This window comes from Macadamia integrifolia, chromosome 3, assembly GCF_013358625.1.
Source record: "Macadamia integrifolia cultivar HAES 741 chromosome 3, SCU_Mint_v3, whole genome shotgun sequence".
NCBI lineage: Eukaryota > Viridiplantae > Streptophyta > Magnoliopsida > Proteales > Proteaceae > Macadamia > Macadamia integrifolia.
The window spans coordinates 11,122,701-11,149,460 of record NC_056559.1 but is presented as its reverse complement, the minus strand read 5'-3'; the positions used below and the strand labels follow the sequence as shown (position 1 = coordinate 11,149,460).

At 40.7% G+C, this 26,760-nt stretch overlaps 1 long non-coding RNA gene across 2 annotated transcripts; it reads left to right on the top strand.

Moving 5' to 3' along the window:
- The first annotated feature begins 5,833 nt into the window (after positions 1-5,833).
- Positions 5,834-25,804, top strand: LOC122072763. 2 transcript variants are annotated; one of them, XR_006138584.1, is made up of 5 exons: positions 5,834-5,964; positions 6,981-7,054; positions 14,342-14,464; positions 15,484-15,549; positions 25,531-25,804. It is a non-coding gene; the product is annotated as an uncharacterized LOC122072763 (long non-coding RNA). The 2 variants fall into 2 exon arrangements; XR_006138583.1 differs by lacking the exons at positions 5,834-5,964; positions 6,981-7,054 and having other exon boundaries at positions 14,296-14,464.
- Positions 25,805-26,760: the final 956 nt, after the last annotated feature.

Sequence of the window (26,760 nt, the reverse complement as noted above, 5' to 3'; positions counted from 1 at the left end):
AGATAAGGAAATTGGTAGTTGTAGGTATGATTAAAATGAAGGGTCATGAGTTTCTGAAGAAAGTAACAATAGTGGAATTATTCCCATTAAAATTTCTTATAAACATCATATTCTGTCCGAAATGTTCCCAGAAATAAAATTTATCAAACACCTTCTTACCCGTTTCTGTTTTCAGAAACAAGAATTATCAAACACCCTTCTTACCTGTTTCTGTTTCCAGAAACAGCAATTTCTGTTTCTGCCGTTTCTTGAAACAGAAACAGCAGAAGCGTTATCAAACGGGCCCTTGATTTATATTTTTAGAAATGGGTGAAATAGAACAACTTTATCAAACGCTTTTTAGGCTATTTCTCCATTTATGGGAACAAAAAAACGCAGAAACGATAGAAATGAAACATTGTCAAACGGTTACTAAGTTGACATCAAACATTTTGTCCCTTTTTTTTTTGTTTCCATAGAACGAAAAAACGTTAGAAATGTTTTTCGAAATGACTACCAAAGTCAACCTTAATATTTCACTTTTTGGGCATCAAACCTAGGGCATGATAGTTAGGACTCTAGTGGTTCCCTTTGTTTTTAAGTTGGGAGTTTGCTCATGGTTTTGATGCCACGAAAAGCAAAAATTGCATATTAGATTCACATCTCTTAAGTGCCGCTAGTGTTTTGGAATATTTGTATGATAAGTGTCTGCATCTTGATTCTTTCCTAGAAGCTTGTTAGCATGGTTGCACAGTTTTAATCTCTTACACTAAAACTTGTACACGAGAACATGAAATACATACTTTGAAACAACACTAACGGTTTTGATTCCATCTAGTACCTAAACCGTATTTCGATACTAGAGATTTTGGTAGTTCTTATTACACCCGTGCCCTAACCCAGTCTAAATTGAACTATTGTGATAGGTCTCGGACAAGGAGTGGAAAGCACCACCGAGTTTTGACTTGCGGCAGCTCATTGCCAAAGGGGGGCCCACTTGCCAGTGTATCTCCTGCTTATCCAACTAGAGAGGATTCAAGCCCTCCAATCCCAGACAGTAAGTGACTTGACACTCCTACACTTAAATCCCGGTACCCACCAAAACTGCCGGAAGACTGTATTTTACACCTAGGCCAACCACCTATGGGGGACCAACTAGAGGACAGCAAGCAGTCAAGACACTTAACTGTCTTAACCACCGAAAACGCTTGGGCCTGGATCCGGTGGGTTGAATCCAGTGGCCACTTGTGCTGCTGAACTGGTTTCGATGCCATGGACCCCACCACCAGCATTGGGAATAGCCTTGGATAACCACACACACTCTCCCACACCTTCCTTATGACTTATACTCCATATGAGTCTACGGAGGTGGGCCCATATGTCCTAAATGCCAAATTAACCTACTTAGACCGGACAAGGGCCAACCAAATAGGCCATAAGGACACAACTTAGTATAAATAGGAGAGGTGAGTTCATTTCTCACCTCTCACTTGTACAAAATGTGGGAGAGGGAAAGAAGAGGAGAAAAGGGAAGAGAAAGGAAGAAGAAGAAGAGGAAGGAGAGGAAGGAAGCTCAACTTTGCTCCCAGCTATGCGCACCCTTGCCAAAATCTTGCCGGAGGTAGGTTCTACATCTCCTACAACTCTCTTTCTTTTCATTTTGATCTAGGATAGTTGGCCAAGAGGTGAACTAGGAACCTGGCACCTCCCAGAGCTGGGGAATGATCATTTCACCTCCCCTATGTGATTGCAGAACTCAAACCAAGTTCGATGAGCTCCGACAACACTTGTGACCAAATGACCATCTAGGGTTTTGATCTCTCGATCGATGTATCTCCCAAATGGCTCAATGGAACCGGGAATTTTTTCACTTAAAATTAATGTAGGAACACCCTCTATAAACTCTATGGAACAAATCCTAGTGATCGGGCTCGAGCCGAAAAGCCCCAAAATCCATAGGCAACTTTTGTGTTTCCACCAGAAACATTGGGCGTGGATATGGTGGATGTTTCCAGTGAGGTCTCTGAGCCTTAGAAGCTCTTTGCCAGTGCCACTGGATTCACATCTGACGAATCCGGTGGATTCCAACCTTGTTTCTGGTGACTGAATCTGCTGACCTTTACTGTCCAGGTTGGACAGTGTCTGACTTCTTTGGGGATAACCCCTGTGGGCCCCTTTCGATGTTCCCCACACGTATTGATGTTCATTTATCTTTGTAAGTAGGACAGAGATGTGCACGTACCCCGAGGCCAATAGTGAGTTGAACAACTGGTTTACACACTTGGAACCAAATTGACAAAACACAACTAAGGTGAGGGATGGTTCACTTTTATTTTTGAAATGTTTAATTATGTTAGAACTGCTCACATGTGCTAGGATTTTCACAAGATTATTAATTTCTTAAATGATTATGATGTTCCATAACATGTTATATTATTGCATAATATATTGTCATGGAATTGAGATGAAATGCATGTTGTGTGACGAAATCCGTTGTGACCGAGGTGCTTCCGGTACCCTGATTGCCATATAATTGTTGCATTATTATATTACGAGTCAGAATCCGGTGTGGCTGAGGTGGTTCCGGTATCATGATTGCCGCATATTTGTTGTATTCATGCATTGATTATGTGCATTAGATTAAATGTAGTCGCGGATTACACTTTGTGATCTATGGTATCCCGGTATTGTGTACTCTAGGACTATATTTGGAAATGAATACGCTTTATGACCGATGGTAATCCCGGTGTTACGTAGTCTATACTCAACTTCTTTGAATGCTAGAATAGGTATATAGTCGTGGGTTACACCTTGCGGCCGATGGTAATCCCGATGTTGCGTGGTCCATACTAACGGTATCATTATGAAAGGCATGTAGGATATTGTGGTTAGGTGACATTCCCAATGCTACGTCCCCTTGCTAACATGGGTAAGGTGTTGGATAACCCAATGGTGGTATGTTCGATGAACTTTTCCAAAATGCCACACTTGCAGTACGATGTGATTGTTACCAGAGGAGGGAACTAGTCCAGAGTGGTCGATGGTAATCCTGGTGCCATAACTACCAAGAGGAGGTTATCAAGATTTTACTGGACGACCGATGGACGCATCCCAAGATCGGTAGGCTTCTAATCACGGCTGGGACTTTTATCGCTATGTAGTCGATGTACGAGTTTCGAGCCCAGGGATACAACCTAATGTGTCGAAATAGAATTTATCAGGCTTTGTTGTATTATTAAGTGGTTTAATAATCAAATGAATTGCATCATTCGCATAATGGACTATGTGTTTAATTTCTGTATTCATGTCATCATGGGATATATATATATATATATGTGAATGTTGTGCATGGTTGTGCATGAACCCCACCCGTCACTGAGCAAGTTGGAAGCTCACCCCACATATATGCTACTTTTTAGATGATGATGTAGGTACCTTCATACCGATGGGATGTGACTCATCTCAGCACCAGAGTACGGAGTGACTGACTGGTGGATGCTAGAAGCAGAAGAGCACGACCAAGACTGTGCATGCAACACTTGTGCTTTTGCTGTACCTTGAGTGATTGGGTGTCATTTTTGTGTTATTCTGATACCGAATTATGAATAATATATTTTTGGCCTTATTATTTATAAGTCGTGGATAATTGTAATAGAATAACTTAGTTACTTATATATGATATCATTAGATGTTTCCCCATTTTAATTATGATTATGTTATTATACTCTGATTCTGCTGCTATTGGTTTGGTTCATGTTGTGAGATTGTGTGTGTTAAGGTATTTCTATCAGGGTGATGCTCTACCTTAACTCCCAATCTTACTCGAACCTTGATTGGGGATTAGGATTTAAATAAAAATCTCAAAGATAATAAATAATCGAAATACACAAATAGGAGACAAGTATAGCCGTCAAAGCCATTTCATTATCTATAAAGAGAACTGAGTACATAAGCTTACACTAATTTTTCTCGAAATAAATGACAGAAAGCGGGAAATCCTAACTAGAATTTAAATAATAGAAGCAAATGATAGGAAATAAAATGCAACTAAAAGCTAGAGCATCAGAACTAAAACAAAGCCAGTTGTGCCAGAAAGCATAAAATGGACAATCCTAAGACTACAATGGCAACATAAGCCACTACTGCTGCTGGTCCTACTGTTAATTCTGCCCTCGACCTTGAGCTTGGTTCTGACCCTATGCTCCTGGTCCTGGCACTGGAATGGCAATGTGGATGACCATTGCCTACATCTATGCCTCAAGGGAGGCCACCCGGTTATCCAAAAGGCAATAGCTCCTGTCCATACTCTCCATCCGATTGTCCATCCTCCTCAGTAGATTGATGGTGGAATCTAGGTGAACCATCACGTCGTTGAGTCCATAGGGCCTTGAACCTCTAGAGCCCCTAGAGGAGAGGTAACAGAAATCCCTATTGTCTGAGGGTTAAGTGGTGGAGCAACTCCAATAGGAAATGCACATAGAAGGGCAATAGGATCAACACCTCCATGACCCTCCTGATCACCATCATGACCACCCCTATCACCACCCCCCGGTTGGTTCTCTACCTCCATTGGCTGTTCCCCCTCAGCCTCATCCTCAATGACCTCATCCATGTTCAACTTCATCTTCTTTAGAGAGTCTTGTTTGAAGTCCAAGACATTAGTCTTGAAGCTTTCCTCGTCCTCCAAGTCTAGACCAAAGCGTAGGAAGAACTTAGTCAAGATTTTTCCATAGCAGAGGTTTTCAACCCTATGTGCCCCTCCCTCAGATCTTGTCACCATGGTCTACATCAATAGATAAGGGAGGCGAACCTGCAGCCCCATGTAGACACAGTAAGTGACATAAGCATGTAGAATGGACACCTTGTAAAAGTGGCTATAGGTGGGGAGGACGTTCAGTTGAATGACTCTGCACACAACCTTCGGTGTAGCCCGATAATTATCAGTCAAGTGCCATCCATAAGCCTCCCTGGTGAGCATATTATCCATCTCTGCCTGGACATCAAAGTTCTGAAACTCATAAGACAGAGTCCTAGGAGGACAGTAAGCCAGCTTTGTAACACCCCAAATCTCACCTCTTTACATTGGCTGTGAACAGGCTCGAGGAACAAATTGGAGAGGCCAACACTAGCTTGGTTGGCAGTAGTGTAATGCCAGGAAGGGAAGAATAACCCAACATGTACTTGTGCCTACTACCAATGGTGTTGGAGGGATTAGCAAAAAAAGTGAGCCAAGAGGTAAATTAATAACCTTAATACGGTTGGATAATAGAATGATCCTAGGTGATTCCAATATGACTAAATAATATGACCCAAACAAGTTTGGATACATGTTGTTTACAACATGTCAGTATAATTGCTGTGATTCCAGTAAGGTTCATGTTCGTGGGCATTTTAGTCATTTTATATAATAATATCTGAATATTATTTCTTTTACAAAATGATAGTGCATTGAGTTTTGAATCTAACGCAACTTGAATCATCTCAATCTGAGTTCGGACGAGAAAGATATGATCATTTTCGTATAGACTGTCTGAACAGGCCAAGAAGCAGAGGTCAACCGGCAACTACCGGTTTGAACTAGCAACTTCCGGTTCAGTTCTATTTTGCAGAATTTGATAGGTCTTTTGATGACAGAGTGCAATCGACAACTACCGAATTTATCCAAAAATTCAAATGGCTAGCAGGATCAATTCTGGACGAACAAGACTTAGCCGACAGAGAGCAAGCGGCAACTGTCGGTTCGGTAAAAAGGGTGAAAAAAAAAAGATATAAAATACGTATTTTTGCTATTATAAAAGGAGGGGCTATATAAAGGCCATCACCTCCTCTCTAACCTTTATTTCTCACATTCGATTCACCCTTTAGTAAGAGGAAGAAAGGAGAACGAAGAAGAAGAAGTAGAGAGGAGAAGAAGAGAAGGGAAGAGAGAGAAATTACGGTAGAGATCGATTTGCTTGGGAGATTGCTAGAGGATTCAGGAAAAAAGTAAGAAATCTTACCTAGATTAACTTCTAATAAGAGGGATTTTAGAAACAAATGGGGGTTTAAATAGATTTGGACTGGAATTTGTGAAAAGAGAGGAAATCTAGAAATTTCAGTAACAACTCAACTGCATAGAGTTTAATTTCTTTAAAATTGGTGGATTAAATTGGAAAAGAATGTAATAATTTAGTCAATTGATGTGTACACTATGACTGATTCCTATAGAGAGTGAGGATTCTCATTGACTCTCCTCAATTAGGAAAAATCCCATGTGGATGAAGAGAAAATCCATTCAATTTTATTGTTCTAAGGTTTGAAATTGACATGCAAGTTAATTGAAGCTTAATTCTCCGCATGCAAAGTGAAAATTCATTTTTATTTCACTGTTTTGTGGTCCAAGATTCACCTACAAGGTGGGAATTGATGGTAGATCACATGCATGGTAAGATTAATGATGGATTTCAAACATGCAACCTCAAATTGAGGGTTTATCATGAAAATTGGTTTTATTTTACTATTGTAGATGGAATTATATCTATGTGAAATGAAATCTGAGATGGGATCTTCATTATTGAAGGTCGATTTGGAACTAGGAGTCTGGGTTCCTTACTTGAAGCTCTGGAACAGAGAATTAATTTGAAATTGGAAAGAAATCCCATCTCAATTTCACTAATTTGAGGGTATAGAGACAAATGCAAGAGATATTGAGTTTGAATTCCATGCATGCTTATGGAATTGAGAATTTATCATCAATTTTGAAGGTAAAATACTGATATCCACTCTAGGTTCATAATTTCATATAAGAAATTGGGTCAAATTGGGGGAAATCTGAAATTTCAACTGAATCCCATGTAAGACCCTAAGGATTTAAAAAGAAATTGTTAAATTGGACTTGAAGAGAAATTGTGGAGCATAGGGAGGTTATAGATGATCTTATTAGGGAGATATTAGGTAGCACTGTTAGGGGTAGATAAAAATTTACTTGATTTTAATATGTGTGTATAATTGTTGATTTTTAGGAATCCCAGATAGCCGTGACAGAGATTCCTCAGCATTAGGAGAGATTGTGGGCCCTGATATTCACTGTGAGTGGGTACTTTCTCAACCCCTATTCTTTTGGTTTGTTTATCAATGTTGAGCATACATTACTTGTTGTATTTGTGCATTGCATTCATTTTCATCATTTGCATCTACTTTCATATTTGTGGTATGATGGATATGACGATGGTGGAAATGTGGAAGGAAAGGTAAGTGAGATGGGTCATGTGCAGGTGCCCATCTGTGCATATATGGTTTAGATGATTTGTTGTGCACCATGTAGAATTTTGGGCTAGGTATCATAACCTTAATGCTACACCCCTTGTTCGTAGGGGGTTAGGTATGGACTAATCCCAATAAAAGTGATTGCCTAATCAGCAGTGCACTGTGAGTGGTACGACGTACTATACCAGTGGTGGATGTGATAGATGTGAAGTGTGTGTGAGACAGGATATGACGTACTGTATGCCCGTGGTTATTGATATGGGGTTACCTTTTAGAGGTTAGCTAGGGGATCGAGACTCTGACCGGGACTAGATGGCTCTTGCCTGTGGCGTAGCTTGTATTCCTGAGGTCCAACGTACAGAGTAGGGAATGCCACCTATGTCAATAGCACTTATACTCATAGGAGATGAGACTTAGTAATGGACTAAGAAATCTGAATAGTTAAATAAATGGATTCATGAGCATCATTCTATTGTGTGGAGTATGCATAGCATATGGATGCTTGTGTTTGTTTCTATCCCACTCCTCACTGAGCATCACCATGTGTTCAACCCTCCCATTTCTTTGTTCCATAGATGAGGAGAGAAGTTAGCTGCATGTTGATAATTCAGAGCATGATGACGTGGTTATGGATCAGTTGGCTTGTATTTTGGATTTTGATGATTTCAGCTATGGGCATGACTGCGAATGTGATGATTGTGTATACGGTGGATAGCAATATTGAGGAATGATGTATTTGATTATCCTTTTGTGTATATATGTGGATAGTGGTGAAATAATCAGTTTTTATTGATTCAGGTTGGAGGGAAAAACAACTATTGGGAGAGATTTTGTGTAAATATTTGTTTTAGAATGGGATTATTGTATATATATATATATATGAATTACTGTATATGTTGTTGTGATTCGTTGTATATATGGTATCAAGTATCGCATATAAGCACTAGATGGATATTATCTATATTTGATTTGATATGATCCGATTGCGAACTCTGATTATGATTTTAGCATATATGGTTGTGGTGTTGTGGACTCTCCTAGAGTAGGATCCTGACTAAACGGGTTGACTGGGTGTGATGAGGTATCCAATGTCGACGCACCTGTGCCATATAAAAGATAAGGTAGGGTGTGACAATTAGGTGGTATCAGAGCAAATTCTAGGACTAAGTCTGACAATCCATAGGATCTTAGGATCATCTAGTGCAATAGGAAGTAAAGAAACAAAAGCTTCAAGATAAAAGCTTAATTGTTGTTAATGTTTCTATCTGATAGAAACAAGATTAGGATGTGAACGTTTTCTTTTAACTAGAGAATTTATATATGACCAATACTGTATTACTCATCCTTGTTGGAAATATTTGTGTTGACCATTGGGAATTGATACGTTATGATTTTTAGGAAATTCTCAATATGCCACAAAAACGGGCTCAACCTCAACAAGGATCGGGACACCGGAAAAAGGGTCGGCCTACTACTAGAACTCACCCTTTGGTGTTTGTGAGTGAAGAAAGGGAAAGTGAGTCAGTATTAGGAACATAAGAATCAGTTCCTGCACCTGCTCCTGTAGCAGCATTAGTGTCACCTCTTGTACCTCCAGTACTTATAGCTCAGGATGTGACCACTCTGGTAACTAATCTGGTCCAAAGTATACAATAAGGACTGCAACAAGCACTGTAGCAGAATATACAGTAGCAACAATAGCTACAGCAGCAACATAATAGGGTTATCGAAGAAATGGCCACAACAATGCGTGCTAGGGGAATACCCATTCCACCCACACTAGTGGCACCTCCTTATGCAAATCCTACAACTTTAGTACCCCAAGTTGACCCAGGAATCCCAGTTGCACCACACACCATAGGTGGCAAGCAGCATAGATAGTACCAGTTGTAGGGGTACAGATTGGGAAACAAGCTTTTTGGAACCCACCAACAGTACAAGTATGGCCGGACATAAGCAAGTTGATGGAGAAATTCCACAAGTACAAGTATGGCCGGACATAAGCAAGTTGATGGAGAAATTCCACAAGTATAGACCTTCATACTTCAGTGGTGTGAGTTATGACCCATTGGCACCTTCAAAATGGGTAGAGGGAGTTGAGAGGGCATTGGCAGTGTTGAACTGCAGTGATGAACAAAAGATCAGGTGTGCTACCTATCAACTGCAGAATGAAGCCTATGCCTCGTGGAAGGCTACCAGACCTATACTGTTAGCCACGCATCCACAGCCCACCTAGGATCAGTTTGTGGAAGTGTTCTATAAGAACTATTTCCCTATCAGTGTGAGGGATAGGAGGGAATCAGAATTATGGCTTTAACCCAAGGACCCAAGTCAGTGTTAGAGTACCAGCAACAATTTGAGGCTTTGTACTATTTTTCCCCAGAACATATGAAGCATGACAATGCAAAGGCAAAGAAGTTTGAGAAGGGTCTGAGGTCCGGCATTGGAGTTATGCTAGTAGTACATCAGCTCCAGAGTTTTGCTGATGTGGTTCAGTTTGCAAAGTCTATTGAGAACAAGCAGAGGGAAGGCTACCAAATTCAGGCAACAAGAAGGGCTAGGACAGGTAACACAGGGAGACAGTTTGGAAGGTTTGGAAGGGGAGCTTCTTCTTTTGCCCCTATACCTAGACAAAGAGAGGCTAGTAGAGCTCCTACTCAGACACGATTAGCATAGTCCTAGCCAGTAGTTTTTACAGTCCAGCCTCTTGATATGAGGTGTTATGTGTGCTAGCAACCAAGACATTTTGCAAGATTCTGTCCTTAGAGGAAACCAAGTGGGCAGAGTGTGACTTCTTCTTCTTCTGCACCTACCAAGATGTCACAGGCATCGGGGAAAGTTTTTGCACTGACATCCAAGGAAGCAGAGGTTGCACCTAGAGTAGTGACAGGTACAGTGCTTGTCTCTAATATACCGGCACATGTATTGTTTGATTCTGGTGCATCTCATTCATTTGTGTCTTCTAACTTTGCTCCAAAGCTGGGTGTGAAATCTAAAAAGTTAGCTTATCAGTTGATGATTAGTACACCTACAGAATTTATTGTTGACTTAGAAGATATGTATGAGCCCTATAGTATTTAGGTATGTGGGCAAGATATGATAGCCCATTTGATTTGCATAGATATGAAGGACTTTGATGTCATGCTAGGAATGGATTGGCTATCAGCATATCGAGCTTGTGTGCTCTGTTCTGAGAAGAAGGTATTATTCAGACCAAGGAATGGAGATAAGTTTATATATCACGAACACAGAAAGGAAAATATGAAGATATTGATTTCTACTATTCTAGTACAAAAATTACTAAATGAAGGATGTTAAGCGCATGTGTCCAAGACACTACCAAGAAGACTGCTACATTGGAAGAACTGGAAGTAGTCAAAGAATTTCCAGATGTATTTCTGGAGGATCTGGGTAGTGTACCCCCAGATAGGGAAACTAAATTTTGTATTGATTTAATACCTGGGGCAACACCAGTGTTAAGGGCACCTTATAGAATGGTTCTTGTTGAATTAAAGGAGTTAAAGGAACAGTTACAAGATTTGTTGAAGAAGGGTTTTATTAGACCTAGTGTGTCACCTTGGGGAGCTCTAGTCTTGTTTTTAAAGAAGAAAGACAGGAGTTTACAGATGTGTGTTGACTACTGGGAGTTGAACTAGTTGACATTTAAGAATCGGTATCCGTTTCCCCATATAGATGATTTGTTTGATCAATTGCAAGGGGCTAGTTTATTCTCCAAAATTGATTTGAGGTTAGGGTATCACCAATTGAAGATCAAGAAGAGTGATATCTAGACGACAACCTTCAGGACAAGGTATGGCCACTATGAATTTGTGGTGATGCCATTTGGACTAACCAATGCACCAATCGCTTTTATGGGATTGATGAATAGAGTATTTCATGATATGCTAGATCAATATGTGATTGTATTTATTGATGATATTTTAATCTATTCCAAGAGCAGAAAGGATCATGCAATTCATTTGAGGTTAGTCTTACAGAGGTTAAGAGAGATACAGTTGTATGCTAAGTTTAGTAAATGTGAATTATGGCTATCACAAGTGAATTTCTTAGGACATGTTCAATCAGCTAGAGGTATTGAAGTTGATCCTGGAAAGGTGAAAGCAGGATTAGATTGGGAGTCTCCAAAGAATGTTAGTGAGATTTGGAGTTTTCTGGGTTTGGCAGGTTATTATAGAAGATTTATTGTGAATTTTGCTCGGATTTCTGCTCCTATGACCTGGTTGACTAGAAAAGGAGTTAAGTTTGAATGGACTAAAAAGTGTGAAGATAGTTTTCAGGAATTGAAGGACCGATTGGTAATAGCTCCAGTCCTTGTTATTTTAGATGGTACATTAGGTTTGGTAGTATACAGTGATGCATCCAAACAAGGTTTGGGATGTGTATTGATGCAGAATGGTAGGGTAATTGCTTATGCTTCAAGACAATTAAGAGATTATGAGAAAAATTAACCTACTCATGACCTGGAGTTGGCAGTAGTCATGTTTGCTTTAAAAATTTGGCATCACTATTTGTATGGAGAGAAATGTGAAATATATAGTGACCATAAAAGCATAAAGTATCTCTTTACTTAGAAAGAATTGAATATGAGGCAAAGAAGATCGCTAGAATTACTGAAAGACAATGACTGCACCATTCATTACCATCCTGGGAAAGCTAATGTAGTAGCAGACACTCTCAGTAGGAAACATAAGGTTACTACATTAGTAGCACTTATTGCTAACCCTATGTTGATTGAAGAGGCAAGAGAGTTGGGTTTAGAGGTAATTGTGGAAGTGGAGACACCCGAAGATATAACACTTGCCACTCTTACTATTAAACCATCAAAGTTTGAGCAGATCAAGGAAGCTCAACCTAAAGGTGATGTATTGAGAAAAACTATGAACGCTATTAATGATGGAAGACAGAAGGATTTGAGGTTCACAGTGAAAGATGGCACATTGTGGTTCAATGATAGATTGTGTGTTCTAAGGGAAGAGAAGCTAATTGAGTTGATTATGAGTGAAGCTCATAGCACACCTTACTCTGTACATCCTAGCAGTACTAAAATGTATAGAGATTTGAAGAAAACCTACTGGTGGCATGGTATGAAGACTAATGTAGCTGAGCATGTGGCAAAGCGCATGAATTGTCAGCTGGTGAAGGCATTGAGACAGAGGCCACATAGGTTACTGCAACCTCTTCCAGTACTTGAGTGGAAATGGGAGCATGTCACTATGGACTTTATGATAGGATTACCCAGAACTAGGAAAGGAAATGACACGGTTTGGGTAGTTGTTGATAGACTCACTAAAGTAGCCAATTTCATACCAATAAAGATATCTTACTCCATGGAGAAGTTAGCACAATTGTACATTGATTATATTGTAAGATATCATGGTGTGCCAGTCAGTATTGTTTCTGACTGTGATTCTTGTTTCACTTCTAAATTTTGGGAAAGCATACACAAGGCAATGGGAACCAAATTGAAATTTAGCACCGCCTTTCATCCCCAGACATATGGGTAGACAGAAAGAATAATTCAGACCTTGGAAGATATGTTAAGGGCCTATGCTATTGATATAAGCTATAGTTGGGATGAGCATATACTATTAGTTGAATTTGCATATAACAACAGCTATCAATCAACTATTGGTATGGCACCATTTGAAGCTCTATATAGAAAGAAATGTAAAACTCCCTTGTATTGGGATGAAGTGGGAGAAAGTAGAATTTTGGGACCTAGTTGGTACAAGCTACCTATGAGAATCAAGATAGCTCAATCCAGGCATAAGAGTTATGCAGACAACAGAAGGAAGCCTATAGAGTTTGTGGTAGGTGAAAAAGTATTTCTAAAGATTTCACCTATCAAAGGCATCAAGAGATTTGGAAAAAGAGGTAAACTAAGTCCAAGGTATATAGGACCCTTTGAGATATTGAATCAAGTTGTCAAGACGGCCTATAGACTGACATTACCTCCAGGTTTGGATAGATTTCATAATGTCTTTCATGTCTCTATGTTGAAGAAGTATATTCCAGATCCTTCACATGTATTGCCTGCTGTGGAGCCTTTGGAGTTGGATGATGATTTAAGCTATAAAGAACAACTCGAGGGAATCTATGATCGGAAGGAATACCAACTCCGGAGTCGAACCATTCCATATGTGAAGATCAAGTGGAAGAATCATTCTAAGCAAGAAGCTTCTTGGGAGAGGGAAGAAGAAGTGAAGGAGAAGTACCCAGAACTATTTGGTTTATCAGGTAACCCTTGCAAATTTTAAGGACAAAATTTTTGTAAGGAGGGGAGAAACTGTAACACCCCAAATCTCACCTATTTACATTGGCTGTGAACAAGAAAGAGTAAAAAATTGGAGAGGCCAACACTAGCTTGGTTGGCAGCACTAGAATGCCAGGAAGGAAAGAATGACCCAATATGTACTTGTGCCTACTACCACAGTGTTGGAGGGATCAGCAAGAAAAATGGGCCAAGAGGTAAATTAATAACCTTAATTAGGTTGGATTATAGAATGACCCTAGGTGATGCCAAAATGACTAAATAATAAGACCTGAACAAGTTTGGATACATGTTGTTTACAATATGTCAGTATAATTGCTGTGATTCCAACAAGGTTCATGTTTATAGGCATTTTAGTCATTTTATATTACAATATATGAAGATTATTTCTCATACAAAATGATATAGCATTGAGTTGTGAATCGAACGAAACTAGAATCATCTCAATCCGAGTTCGGACAAGAAAGATATGATTATTTTTGTATAAACTGTTTGAACATGCCAAGAAGCAGAGGTCAACTGGCAACTACTGGTTTGAACCGGCAACTATCGGTTCAGTTCTTTTTTGCAGAGCTTGACAGGTCTTTTGATGGCAGAGTGCAACCGGCAATTGCCAAATTTATCCAAAAATTCAACAGGCTAGCCGGATCAATTCCGGATGAACCAGATTTAGCCTATAGAGAGCAAGCAGCAACTGTCGGTTCGGTAAAAAGGGTGAAAAAAATAGATATAAAATGTATATTTTAATAGTATTAAAGGAGAGGCTATATAAAGGCCATCACCTCCTCTCTAACCTTTATTTCTCACATTCTATTCTCCCTTTAGTAAGAGGAAGAAAAGAGAACGAAGAAAAAGAAGAAGAAGAGAGGACAAGAAGAGAAGGGAAGAGGGAGAAATTACGGTAGAGATCGACTTGCTTGGGAGATTGCTAGAGGATTCAACAAAAAGGTAAGAAATCTTACCTTGATTAACTTCGAATAAGATGGATTTTAGAAATAAAAGGGGGTTTAAACTGATTTGGACTGGAATTTGTGAAAAGAGAAGAAATTTAGAAATTTCAGTAACAACTCAACTACATAGAGTTTAATTTCTTTACAATTGGTGGATTAAATTGGAAAGGAATGTAATAATTTAGTCAATTGATGTGTACAACATGACTGATTCCTTCAGAGAGTGAAGATTCTCACTGACTCTCATCAATTAGGGAAAATCCAATGTGGATGAAGAGAAAATCCATTCAATTTTACTGTTCTAAGGTCTGAAATTTACAAGCACGTAAATTAAAGCTTAATTCTCCACATGCAAGGTGAAAATTCACTTTTATTTCACTATTTTGTGGTCCAAGATTCACTTGCAAGGTGGGAATTGATGGTAGATCACATACATGGTAAGGTTAATGATGGATTTCAAACATGCAACCTCAAATTGAGGGTTTATCATGAAAATTGGTTTTATTTTACTATTATAGATGGAATTATATATATGAGAAATGAAATCTGAGATGGGATCTTCATTATTGAAGGCCGATTTGGAACTGGGAGATTGTGTTCCTTACTTGAAGCTCTGGAACAGAATATTAATTTGAAATTGGAAAGAAATCCCATCTCAATTTCACTAATTTGAGGGTATAGAGACAAATGCAAGAGATATTGAGTTTGAATTCCATGCATGCTTATGGAATTGAGAATTTATCATCAATTTTGAAGTTAAAATACTAATATCCACTCTAGGTTCATAATTTCATATAAGAAGTTGGGTCAAATTGGGGAAAAACTGAAATTTCTATTGAATCCCATGTAAGACCCTAAGGATTTAAAAAGAAATTGTTAAATTGGACTTGAAGAGAAATTGTGGAGCATATAAGGGAGGTTATAGATGATCTTATTAGGGAGATATCAGGTAGCACTGTTAGGGGTAGATAAAAATTTACTTGATTTTAATACATGTGTATAATTGTTGATTTTTAGGAATCACAGATAGCCATGAGAGAGATTCCTCAGCACCAAGAGAGATTGTGGGCCCTGATATTCACTGTGAGTGGGTGCCCTTCTCAACCCCCATTCTTTTGGTGTATTTATTAATGTTGAGCATGCATTAGTTGTTGTATTTATGCATTTACATTGCATTACTTGTTGTATTTGTGCATTTGCATTCATTTTCATTATTTGCATCTACTTGTATATTTTTGGTATGATGGAGATGATGGTGGTGCAAATGTGGAAGGAAAGGTAAGTGAGATGGGTCACGTGCAGGTGCCCATATGTGCATATGTGGTTTAGATGATTTGTTGTGCACCATGTAGAATTTTGGGTTAGGTATCATAACTCCAAGTGCTACACCCCTTGTCCGTTGGGGGTTAGGTATGGACTAATCCCAATAAAAGTGACTGCCTGATCAGCAGTGCACTGTGAGTGGTACGACGTACTGTACCAGTGGTGGATGTGATAGATGTGATGTGTGTGTGAGACAAGGTACGACGTACTGTATGTCTGTGGTTATTGATATGGGATTACCTTTTGGGGGTTAGCTGGGGGACCGAGGCTCTGACCGGGACTAGCTGGCGAGCCTGCGGTGTAGCTTGTATTCCTGAGGCCCAACGTACAGGGCAGGGAATGCCACCTGCGTTGGTAGCACTTATACCCGTAGGAGATGAGACTTAGTAATAGACTAGGAAATCTAAATAGTTAAATAAATGGATTCATGAGCATTATTCTATTGTGTGGAGCGTGCATTGCATATGGATGCATGTGTTTGTTTCTATCCCACCCCTCACTGAGCATCACCATGTGCTCACCCCCCATTTATTTGTTCCATAGATGAGGACAACAGTTAGCTACATGTTGATAATTTTGGATTTTGATGATTTCAGCCATGGGCATGACTGCGAATGTGATGATTGTGCATACGGTGGACAACAATATTGATGACTGATGTATTTGATTATCTTTTTGTGTATATATGTGGATACTGGTGAAAAAATCAGTTTTTGTTGATACAAGTTGGAGGGAAAAACAACTGTTGGAAGAGATTTTGTGTAAATATTTGTTTTAAAATGGGATTAATGTATACATATATATATATATATATATGGATTACTGTACATGTTGTGATTCATTGTATATATGGTTTCAAGTATTGTATGGAAGCACTAGGTGGATATTATCTATATTTCATTTTATATGATCTGTTTGAGAACTTTGATTATCATTTTAGCATATATGGTTGTAGTGTTGTGGACTCTCCTGGAGTTGGATCCTGGTTAAACGAGCTAACTGGGTGCGGTGAGTATCCAGTGCCGGCACACCTGTGCCATAGAAAGGGTAAGGTAGGGTGTGACAAGCTCTCCCTCATTAGCGATCATCAGTATGTTGGCCAACTCTGCCACACCAAAGGAGATGTCGACCCTCTTCTCCTCGAGGTGATCCTCATCTCCTCAGTGTTGCGGTTCTCACATCGCAGATTACAATAGAAGAGCCTCACGAGCCGTGGGTAGTACTTGGTGTTCGGATTTAAGATATGGTACTACCCTAGGGCTTTGAAGCATTGACAGAGATGAAACTGTTGAAAGTCCCTTATCCTCACATACTTCCCAGGATCGACATTCCTGTGCTCAAACTTCTCCCAGCGATCTTGCTCCTCCATAGAGCGAAACAACCGGTGATCATACTGTTCCTCAGCGGGAATGGCCAAGTGTTGTTGGGTGGCAATGCGACAAGGATGAACATGGCGACTAGACATCGTTGCAACAAAAAGGATTCCTAAGTTTGGAAGAAGAAAATCTAGGTGAGGAGAGCATACACATAACTAGGGAAAAATATCAAAATCTAGGTAAGAGAATAGGAATAACTCACCTTGGATGCGTGAACGGTGGCAATCGATTGAAAAAGGGTTTTTTTCTCCTTTTTCTCCAACAACTAGAATAGGGTTTTGTGAGAAAAACCCCAATCTCGAGTCTTTTATAATGCCCAGAGAACCCATCGGAAACACTAGACCTGAATCCGGTAAGTTGTTCTGGTGAGAAAAATTTTGAAATCTGCTCTCTGATACCCTCATTGGAAACACACTTGTTGAATCCGTTGAAAAAGTCCCTTTTCTGGTGAACATTTTTGAGAATAAATATATTTTTTATATTATTTTATAATATTTGCTTCCTTGCTTGGGAGATTTCCTCCTTAATATGCGTGTGATCGGATTTCAATACATTTGGACCCCACCTATGCATTCTCTACTCCTAAAATACTCCTTATGTACACATGTGGGACCCACTATGTATGTTGACCTTAACATGCTTGCTACCTAGGTATGTGTGACTAATTAAGATTCCTCAACAGGAATCATGTTGCGTAGGAACCCTCGATTCTAATCCAATGGGTCACCTCTCGCTTCCCCTATACGGAACTGGGGTAGACCACGCAATGTGCCATCGACCCCACCGGTTCTCATGGCACAAGATGTTGCCAACATAATAGGCAACATGATGCATGAGGTGGAAGAGAGGCAAACTCAGTTCATGGCCAGGATTGATACCCGGATCTAGACTGCTATTGAGGCTCGGGATGCACCTCTCGTACCCCCTACTCCATCGGCACCAGCCCCGGTGCTAGCTGGCTTAGCCACCCTTCAGATATCTGATGGGATGCAAAGGCAAATGCACGGACAGGTGCAAGGATAGGTATAAGGGCAATTTCAAGGACAAGTACCTAGACAAGTGCAAGGGCAGGCCCAAGTGCATTTAGAGGGTTGGATTGACCTAGCCAAAATGATGAAGAAGTTCCAAAGGCTGAGGCCTCCATGCTTCTAAAATGTGAGCCATGATTAGTTGCTTCCCTCAAGATGGATTGGGGGTATGGAGAAGGTCTTTAAGTTAATGGGCTGCAATTATGAGCGAAAAATACTATGCATCGGCTAACAATTGCAAAATGGAGCTGATGCTTGGTGGAGGGCTATTAAGCCTATTATGAGAGCAACCAGCCCCCCCTCACTTGGGAAGACTTCAAGGAGACCTTCTTCGGGAATTACTTCCCTAAGGGCTTTCGGGACATGAGAGAGAGAGAGTTCTCCAATTTTATGCAAGGGTCCCTATCAGTGCTAGAGTACCAACAGAGGTACGAGGAGCTATACTACTTTACTTTGGAGCACATTCAAAATGATAGGTCCAAGGTTGGGAATTTGAAAAGGGCTTGAGGCCAAGCATCAGTTCTACTATGGTTGGATTGAAGCTGCATACATATGCTGAGGTGGTCCAAATGGCCAAGTCCATTGAGGACCTACATAAGGACAATTTCTTGACCCAACAAGGAATAGGGAAGAGGCCCATGGTGTCCTCTGATTCTAGGGGAGCCAACAAGCTCTCAAGAGGCCCTTATATCAACCCAACTCCAGTCCAGTCAAGAAGGCCAGAAGAAAGTCAAGCCTCCCAGTCCTCCCGCTCCAGTGGTATGTCTCAATCTGTGGGCTCAAACCTTAACTGTTTCCATTGTGACCAGCTAGGTCACCTAGTCTGAACATGCCCCCACCAGAGGTTGGGTAATGCACTTTATACCCTACCACCTAGGCCCCAATAGGCTTATGTAGCCAACTGGTTGACATAACCATCACAAGGCCAAAGACCACAAGGAAGGATATTTGCTATGATCGGAGAGGATGCAAAAGTTGCACCAAGAGTGGTGACAGGTACACTATTGATATCATTTTTACCTGCACATGTGTTATTTGACTCAGGAGCATCCCATTCATTTGTGTCACTAACATTTGCGAAGAAGATGGGAATTCCACCTAAGAGCTTGACCCAATGTTTGACAGTGAGTACACCCACAAGAAGTGTGGTGGGTTTGAACTATGTGCATAAACCATGTCCGGTGACCATAAATGGACATGACTTGAATACACACCTGCTCGAGTTGGATATAACCGATTTTGATGTGATTATTGGGATGGACTGGTTGTCCGCTTACAGAGCTAGTGTGATATTTGCAGAGAAGGTGATAGTATTCAGATCCCCTAATAAGAGAGAATTTTCCTTTGTAGGGGATAAGCCAAAGAAACATAAGAGGATTATTGTGTCAGCACTTTGGATTAAGAAGCTACTCCACTAGGGATGTCAAGGTTACTTGGCATCTGTGATAGATACTGAGATAGAGGTCAAACTATTGATCAAACTGGATGTGGTAAGGGAATTTCCAGATGTATTTCTGAATGACTTGAGAGGATTGCCGCCGGACCGAGAGACAAAGTTTGTTATAGACTTACTCTCCGGCTCGGCACCAGTGTCAAAAGTCCCGTACTGCATAGCCCCCACAGAACTGAAGGAATTACAGGTGCAACTTCAGGACCTTCTGAAGAAGAGATTTATTAGACCTAGTGTGTCTCCATGGGGAGCACCGGTACTATTAGTCAAGAAGAAGGATGGAAGTATGGGGTTGTGCATTGATTATCAGGAGCTTAACAAGCTAACCATCAAGAACCGGTATCCTTTACCAAGGATTGATGATCTGTTTGATCAACTACAAGGTGCTAAGGTATTCTCCAAGATTGACCTTAGATCGGGCTGCCACCAGCTCAGAATCAAGGATAGTGATGTCAACAAAACAACTTTCAGATCTCGGTACGGACATTACAAGGCCTTGGTGATGTCATTTGTACTGACCAATGCATCAGCTGTATTCATGGACTTGATGAACCGAGTATTTCATGATGTCTTAGATAAGTTTATGATTGTATTTATTGATGACATCTTGGTGTACTTCAAGAGTGCAGAGGCATATGCTGTTCACCTGAGGCTAGTACTAAAATGTTTGAGAGAGAAGTAACTCTACGTGAAATTTAGCAAGTGTGAGTTCTGGCTTTCACAAGTGGCATTCCTAGGCCACATTGTCTCAGATAAGGGGATAGAGGTTGACCCAGGCAAGGTGAAGGCAGTTCTAGAGTGGGACACCCCCAAGAATGTGATAGACATTCGTAGTTTTCTAGGATTAGCCAAATACTACAGGAGGTTTATTGAGAACTTCTTCTGCATTTCTGCATCAATGACCCGACTCACATGTAAGGGTGTGAAATTTGAGTGGTCTGATGCTTGTGAGAAGAGCTTCAAGGAGCTAAGGCAAAGGTTGGTATTAACTCCAATCTTGACTATTTTGATTGGTACAGGTGGTATGGTTGTGTACAGTGATGCCTCCAAGTTAGGATTGGGCTGTGTGTTGATGTGGCATGGGAAGGTCATTACCTATGCATCCCACCAGTTGAAAGACTATAAGAAGAACTACCTCACACATGACTTGGATTGGCTACGATAATTTTTTCCTTGAAAATCTGGAGGCATTTCTTGTACGGTGAGAAAAGTGAGATATATAACGATCACAAGAACCTCAAGTATTTCTTCACCCAAAAGGAGCCCAAAATTAGGGAGAGGTGTTGGTTGGAATTGATGAAGGATTATGATTGTACTATCCACTAACACTTAGGGAAGTCCAATGTGGTAGCCGATGCACTTAGTCGAAAATCTTAGACACTAACTCTTGCATCCTTGACTACCAATGAGCATCTCATAAAAGAGGTCAGGAAATTGGATTTGGAGATATTGGTGGAAGGTGTAACCTTGTTAGTATTGGAATTGGTGGTACAACCTAGTCTAGTGGATAGAATTGCTACAGCTCAGGGTACTGATGCAAAGTTGCAGAAATTGATAGCTAACTGCTAGGAGGGAAACCAAAAGGACCCAGAATTCTCCGTAACTAAAGGGGGGATTTTTAAGTTCAAAGGAAGGTTGTGTGTGCCTAGTGATGGTGACTTGAGAGATACTATTTTGAAGGAGGCATATAGCTCCCCGTACATTAGTCATCCCGGCAGCACTAAGATGTATAACAACCTAAAGGTTTCCTACTAGTGGAAGGGAATAAAGAATGATGTGGCCACGTACATGGCAAGGTGCCTCATATGCCAACAAGTCAAGGCTGAAAGTCAAAGGCCCCATGGTTTACTACAGTCACTACCTATTCCGAAGTAGAAATGGGAGAATATTACCATGGACTTTGTCACAGGGTTACCCCGCACCAACAAGGGTATGGATACCATTTGGGTAGTTGTGGACCGTTTGACCAAGGCAGCTCACTTTATCTCAATTAAGGTCACTTTCTCTATGGACAAGTTAGCCAAACTGTACATTGACAACATCATCAGGTTGTATGGTATACCCATTAGCATTATCTCCGATTGAGATCCTAGATTCAGTTCCAAGTTCTGGACATGTGTGCAGAAGGCTATGGGTACATAATTGAATTTTAGCACGACATTTCACCCACAGACAGATGGACAGTCGGAGAGGACGTTCTAGACCTTGGAAGACCTACTTCGAGCTTGTGCCTTAGATATGAGTTACAGTTGGGATGCGCACATCTCTCTTATTGAGTTCTCCTACAACAACAGTTACCAGGACACCATCGGTATGTCTCCGTTTGAGGCACAATATGGTAGGAAATGCCAAACTCCTTTGTATTGGGACGAAGTTGGTGAATGACACATTCTAGGTCCAGACTTAATACATACCACTAATGAGAAGGTGAATGTGATTAGAGAAAGAATCAAGGCAACTCAGTCCAGACAATAGAGTTATGCAGATGTCAAAAGGAAACATCTGGAATTTGGGGTTGGAGACAAGGTGTTCTTGCGGATCTCCCCAGTCAAAAGAGTGATGCGGTTCTGCAAGAAGGGAAAGTTAAGTCTTAGATTTATGGGACCGTATGATGTACTGGAGAGGATTGGATTGGTGGCCTACAGGATAGCTTTACCATCAGAGTTGGAGGGTATGCATGATGTCTTCCATGTATCCATGCTAAGGAAGTACATTCCCAACCCCACTCACGTCTTGACTTACATACCACGTGAGTTGGACGAGGATCTTGCCTACGTGGAGTATCCAGAGAAGATTGTTGACTGGAAGGACCACGTTCTCCGCTGCCTCACCGTTTCCTTTGTCAAAGTGAAATGGATAAAACACCCAGAATAGGAGGTATCCTAGGAGCGGGAAGATGAAATGAAGAAGCAGTATCCTGGACTATTCAATTTACCAGGTATGTCCAATTTTGAGGACAAAATTCTTATAAGGTTGGGAAATGTTACATCCGTGCCCTAACCCAGTCTAAATTGAACTTTTGTGATAGGTCTCGGACCAGGAGTGGAAAGCATCACCAAGTTTTGGCTCGCGGCAGCTCATTTCCAAAGGGGGAAGGATGACCCCCCTTGCTAGTGCATCTCTTGCTTATCTAACTGGAGGGGATTCAAACCCTCTGATCCCATATGGTAAGTGACCCGACACTCCTACACTTAAATCTTGGCACCACCAAAACTGTCGGAAGACCATACTTTACACCTAGGACAACAAGTAGTCAAGACTTAACTGTCTTGACCACCGAAAACAAGCCACCAGAAACACCTAGGCCTAGATCTGGTGGGCTGAATCCAATGGCCATTTGTGTTGCTGAACAGGTCTCGGACCAGGAGTGGAAAGCATCACCAAGTTTTGGCTCGCGGCAGCTCATTTCCAAAGGGGGAAGGATGACCCCCCTTGCTAGTGCATCTCTTGCTTATCTAACTGGAGGGGATTCAAACCCTCTGATCCCATATGGTAAGTGACCCGACACTCCTACACTTAAATCTTGGCACCACCAAAACTGTCGGAAGACCATACTTTACACCTAGGACAACAAGTAGTCAAGACTTAACTGTCTTGACCACCGAAAACAAGCCACCAGAAACACCTAGGCCTAGATCTGGTGGGCTGAATCCAATGGCCATTTGTGTTGCTGAACAGGTTTCGATACCTTGGGACCCCACCACCCACATCGGGAACAGCCCCGGATGACCACACACACTCTCCCACACCTTTCTCATGACTTGTATTCCATATGAGACTACGGAGATGGGCCCGTGTGTCCCGAATGTCGAATTAACCTACTTGAACCAGACAAGGGCCAACCAAACAGGCCTTAAGGACATAACTTAGTATAAATAGGGGAGGTGAGTTAATTTCTCACCTCTCACTTGTACAAAATGTGGGAGAGGGAAAGAAGAGGAGAAAATGGAAGAGAAAAGAAGAAGAAAGAGAGGAAGGAGAGGAAGGAAGTTCACCTTTGCTCCTAGCTACACACACCCTTACTGGAATCTTATCGGAGGTGGGTTCTACATCTCTTACCAATCTCTTTCTTTTCATTTTGACCTAGGATAGTAGGCCAAGAGGTGAACTAGGAATCAGCAACTCTCGGAGCTCAGGGAATGATCATTTCACCTCCTCGATGTGATTGCCGAGCACAAACCAAGTTTGGTGAGCTCCGACAACACTTGTGACCAAATGATGATCTAGAGTTTCGATCTCTCGATCGATGTATCTCCCAAATGACCCAATGGAATCGAGACTTTTAGCTTAAAATGAAGGTAGGAACACCCTCCCAGTGATTGGGTCCGAGTCAGAAAGCCCCAAAATCCATGGGCAACTTATGTGTTTTCACCAGAAACACCCCACCAAAAACACTGGGCTTGGATCCAGTGTGGTCTCTGAGCCTTAGAAGCTCTCTGCCAGTGCCACTGGATTTACATCTGATGAATTTGGTGGATTCCAACCTTATTTCCAGTGACTGAATTCAGTGACCTTTACTGTCCAGGTTGGACAATGTCTGACTTCTTTGAAGATAACCCCTGTGGGCCCTTCTGATGTTCCCGACACGTATTGACATTCGGTTACCTTTGTAAGTAGGACAGTCATGCATGTACCCTGAGGCCGGTAGTGAGTTGAACAACCGGTTTACACACTTGGAACCAAATTGACAGAACACAACTAAGGTGAGGGATGGTTGAATTTTATTTTTGGAATGTTTTAATTATGTTAGAACTGCTCACATGTGCTAGGATTTTCAAATGATTATTAATTGCTTAAATGATTATGATTTTCCATAACATGTTATATTATTGCATAATATATTGTGATGGAATTGAAATGAAATGTATGTTGTGTGACGGAATATGGTGTGGCCGAGGTGGTTCCTATACTGTGATTATCGTATGATTTTTGCATTATTATATTGCGAGTCAGAATCCGGTGTAGCCGAGGTGGTTCCAGTACCGTGATTGCCGCATGTCTGTTGCATGCATGCATTGATTATGTGTATTAAATTAGATGTAGTCACGGATTACACTTTACGGCCAATGGTATCCCAGTATCGTGTTCTCCGGGACTGCATTTGGAAATGGATACGCTTCATAGCCCATTGTAATCCCGGTGTTGCGTAGTCCATACTCAATTGCTTTGTATGCTAGAATGAGTATATAATCATGGGTCACACCTTGTGGATGATGGTATCTCGGTATTGTGTACACCGAGACTATACTAGGAAATGGACCTGCTTCGTGGCCGATGGTAATCCCAGTGTCAGATGGTCTATACTAATTATATCATTATGAAAGGTATGTAGGATATTATGGTTAGGTGACATTCCCCATGTAGCGTCCCCTTGCCGACAGGGGGTAAGGTTTTGGACAACCCAATTGTGGTATGTTTGGTGAAACTTTTGGGACTACCGCACCTGCGGTACGAATTGATTGTTGTCGGAGGTGGGAACTAGTTCGGCATGGCTAATGGTGATCTCGGTGACGTGATTGCCAGGAGGGGGTTGTCAAGGATTTGCTGGGTGACCGACGGACGCATCCTGGGACCGGAAGGTTCCTAATCATGGCTAGGGCTTGCATCACTGTGTAGTCAAGTTTCGAGACCAGGGATACAGCCTAATGTGCCTTAGTAGTATTTACTAGAATTAGTTGTATTGTTAGGTGGTTTAATAATCAAATGGATTGCATCATTCACATAATGGACTATGTGTTTAATTTTTGTATTCATGTCATCATAGGATATATGTATATATATATATATATATGTGAACGATGTGCTTGGTTTTGCATGAACCCCACCTCTCACTAAGTAAGTTGGAAGCTCACACCACGTATATGCTACTTTTTGGATGATGATGCAGGTATCGTCGTACCGATGGGATGTGACTCTACCTCCTCACCCGAGTACGGAGTGACCAACTGGTGGCGGCTATAAGCAGAAGAGCATGACTAGGACTGTGCATGCGACACCTGTGCTGATGCTACACCTTGAGTGATTGGGTGTCATTTTTTGTTATTTTAATACCGAATTATGAATATTATATTTTTGGGCTTATTATTTATAAGTCGTGGATAATTGTAATGGAATAATTTGGTTACTTATATATGATATCATTGGATGTTTTCCCATTTTAATTATGATTCCGCTAATATACTCTGATTCCGTTACTATTGGTTTGGTTCGTGTTGTGAGATAGTGTATGTTAAGGTACTACTATCAGAGATCCTGGTAGATTTGTAAGACAGATACAAGTTTTACTTATACCACTAGTATTCCAAATGGCAAGTTGGATTTACTGAAATTGGGGTGTGACAATTCCATCCCAAAACTATCCCATCCCACTTACGATACCAAAATCAGATCCTAGCGTCTACTACAGAATTTTAGCGGGACGGTTCTGGGATGGTTCTCGGTTGTGGTCCAATTGACAACCTTGATCCACAACCATACAATTAATTCAAAAGAGAATACATATTCATGAATTCGGTGTTGATATTTTATTGGTTGGCAAAGACTTTCTATTTCAAATTATAATTAAGCTACCTATTGAGGTCAGAGTTCTTTAACCTCTGGACTCCTATTTTGGAATGGCTGATTCACACTCCATTTCTAGAGTTTAGGTAGAAAATATCCTACATATTCTTAACGATTCCCAACCCTTGCTAACATTTTTCTCATTTTTCTTATTATCAGAAGAGAGAGCTCTAGGTAGGGGCCGGTCATTACCGTGAGCATAGACAAGTCTAGAACAAAGGCACGATTGGATCAAAGAAAGAGTGAGATAACTCCCCTAATGGTTCATAAACTCTTGGTAGGTCTTTCACTACCCAACTATTGAAGATAAGTCGCTCCAAGTACTCAAATAAGCTTCATTTATTTATTTTTAAAGTTTCATTCAACATGTCTTGTGTGAATTTTTTTTTTTTCATATTGATTTACTTCTTCTGTGTTAACTGAGATGGATGCTGTTGGGATCAAAGGATGGATATGCAATTTAAAGTTTTGTTATTTTGGATTGCTGTTATTATTATTTTCTGCTAAAAGATCAGATTTATATTAAAAAGAGGAAGAAAAAATTACAAGAAACAAA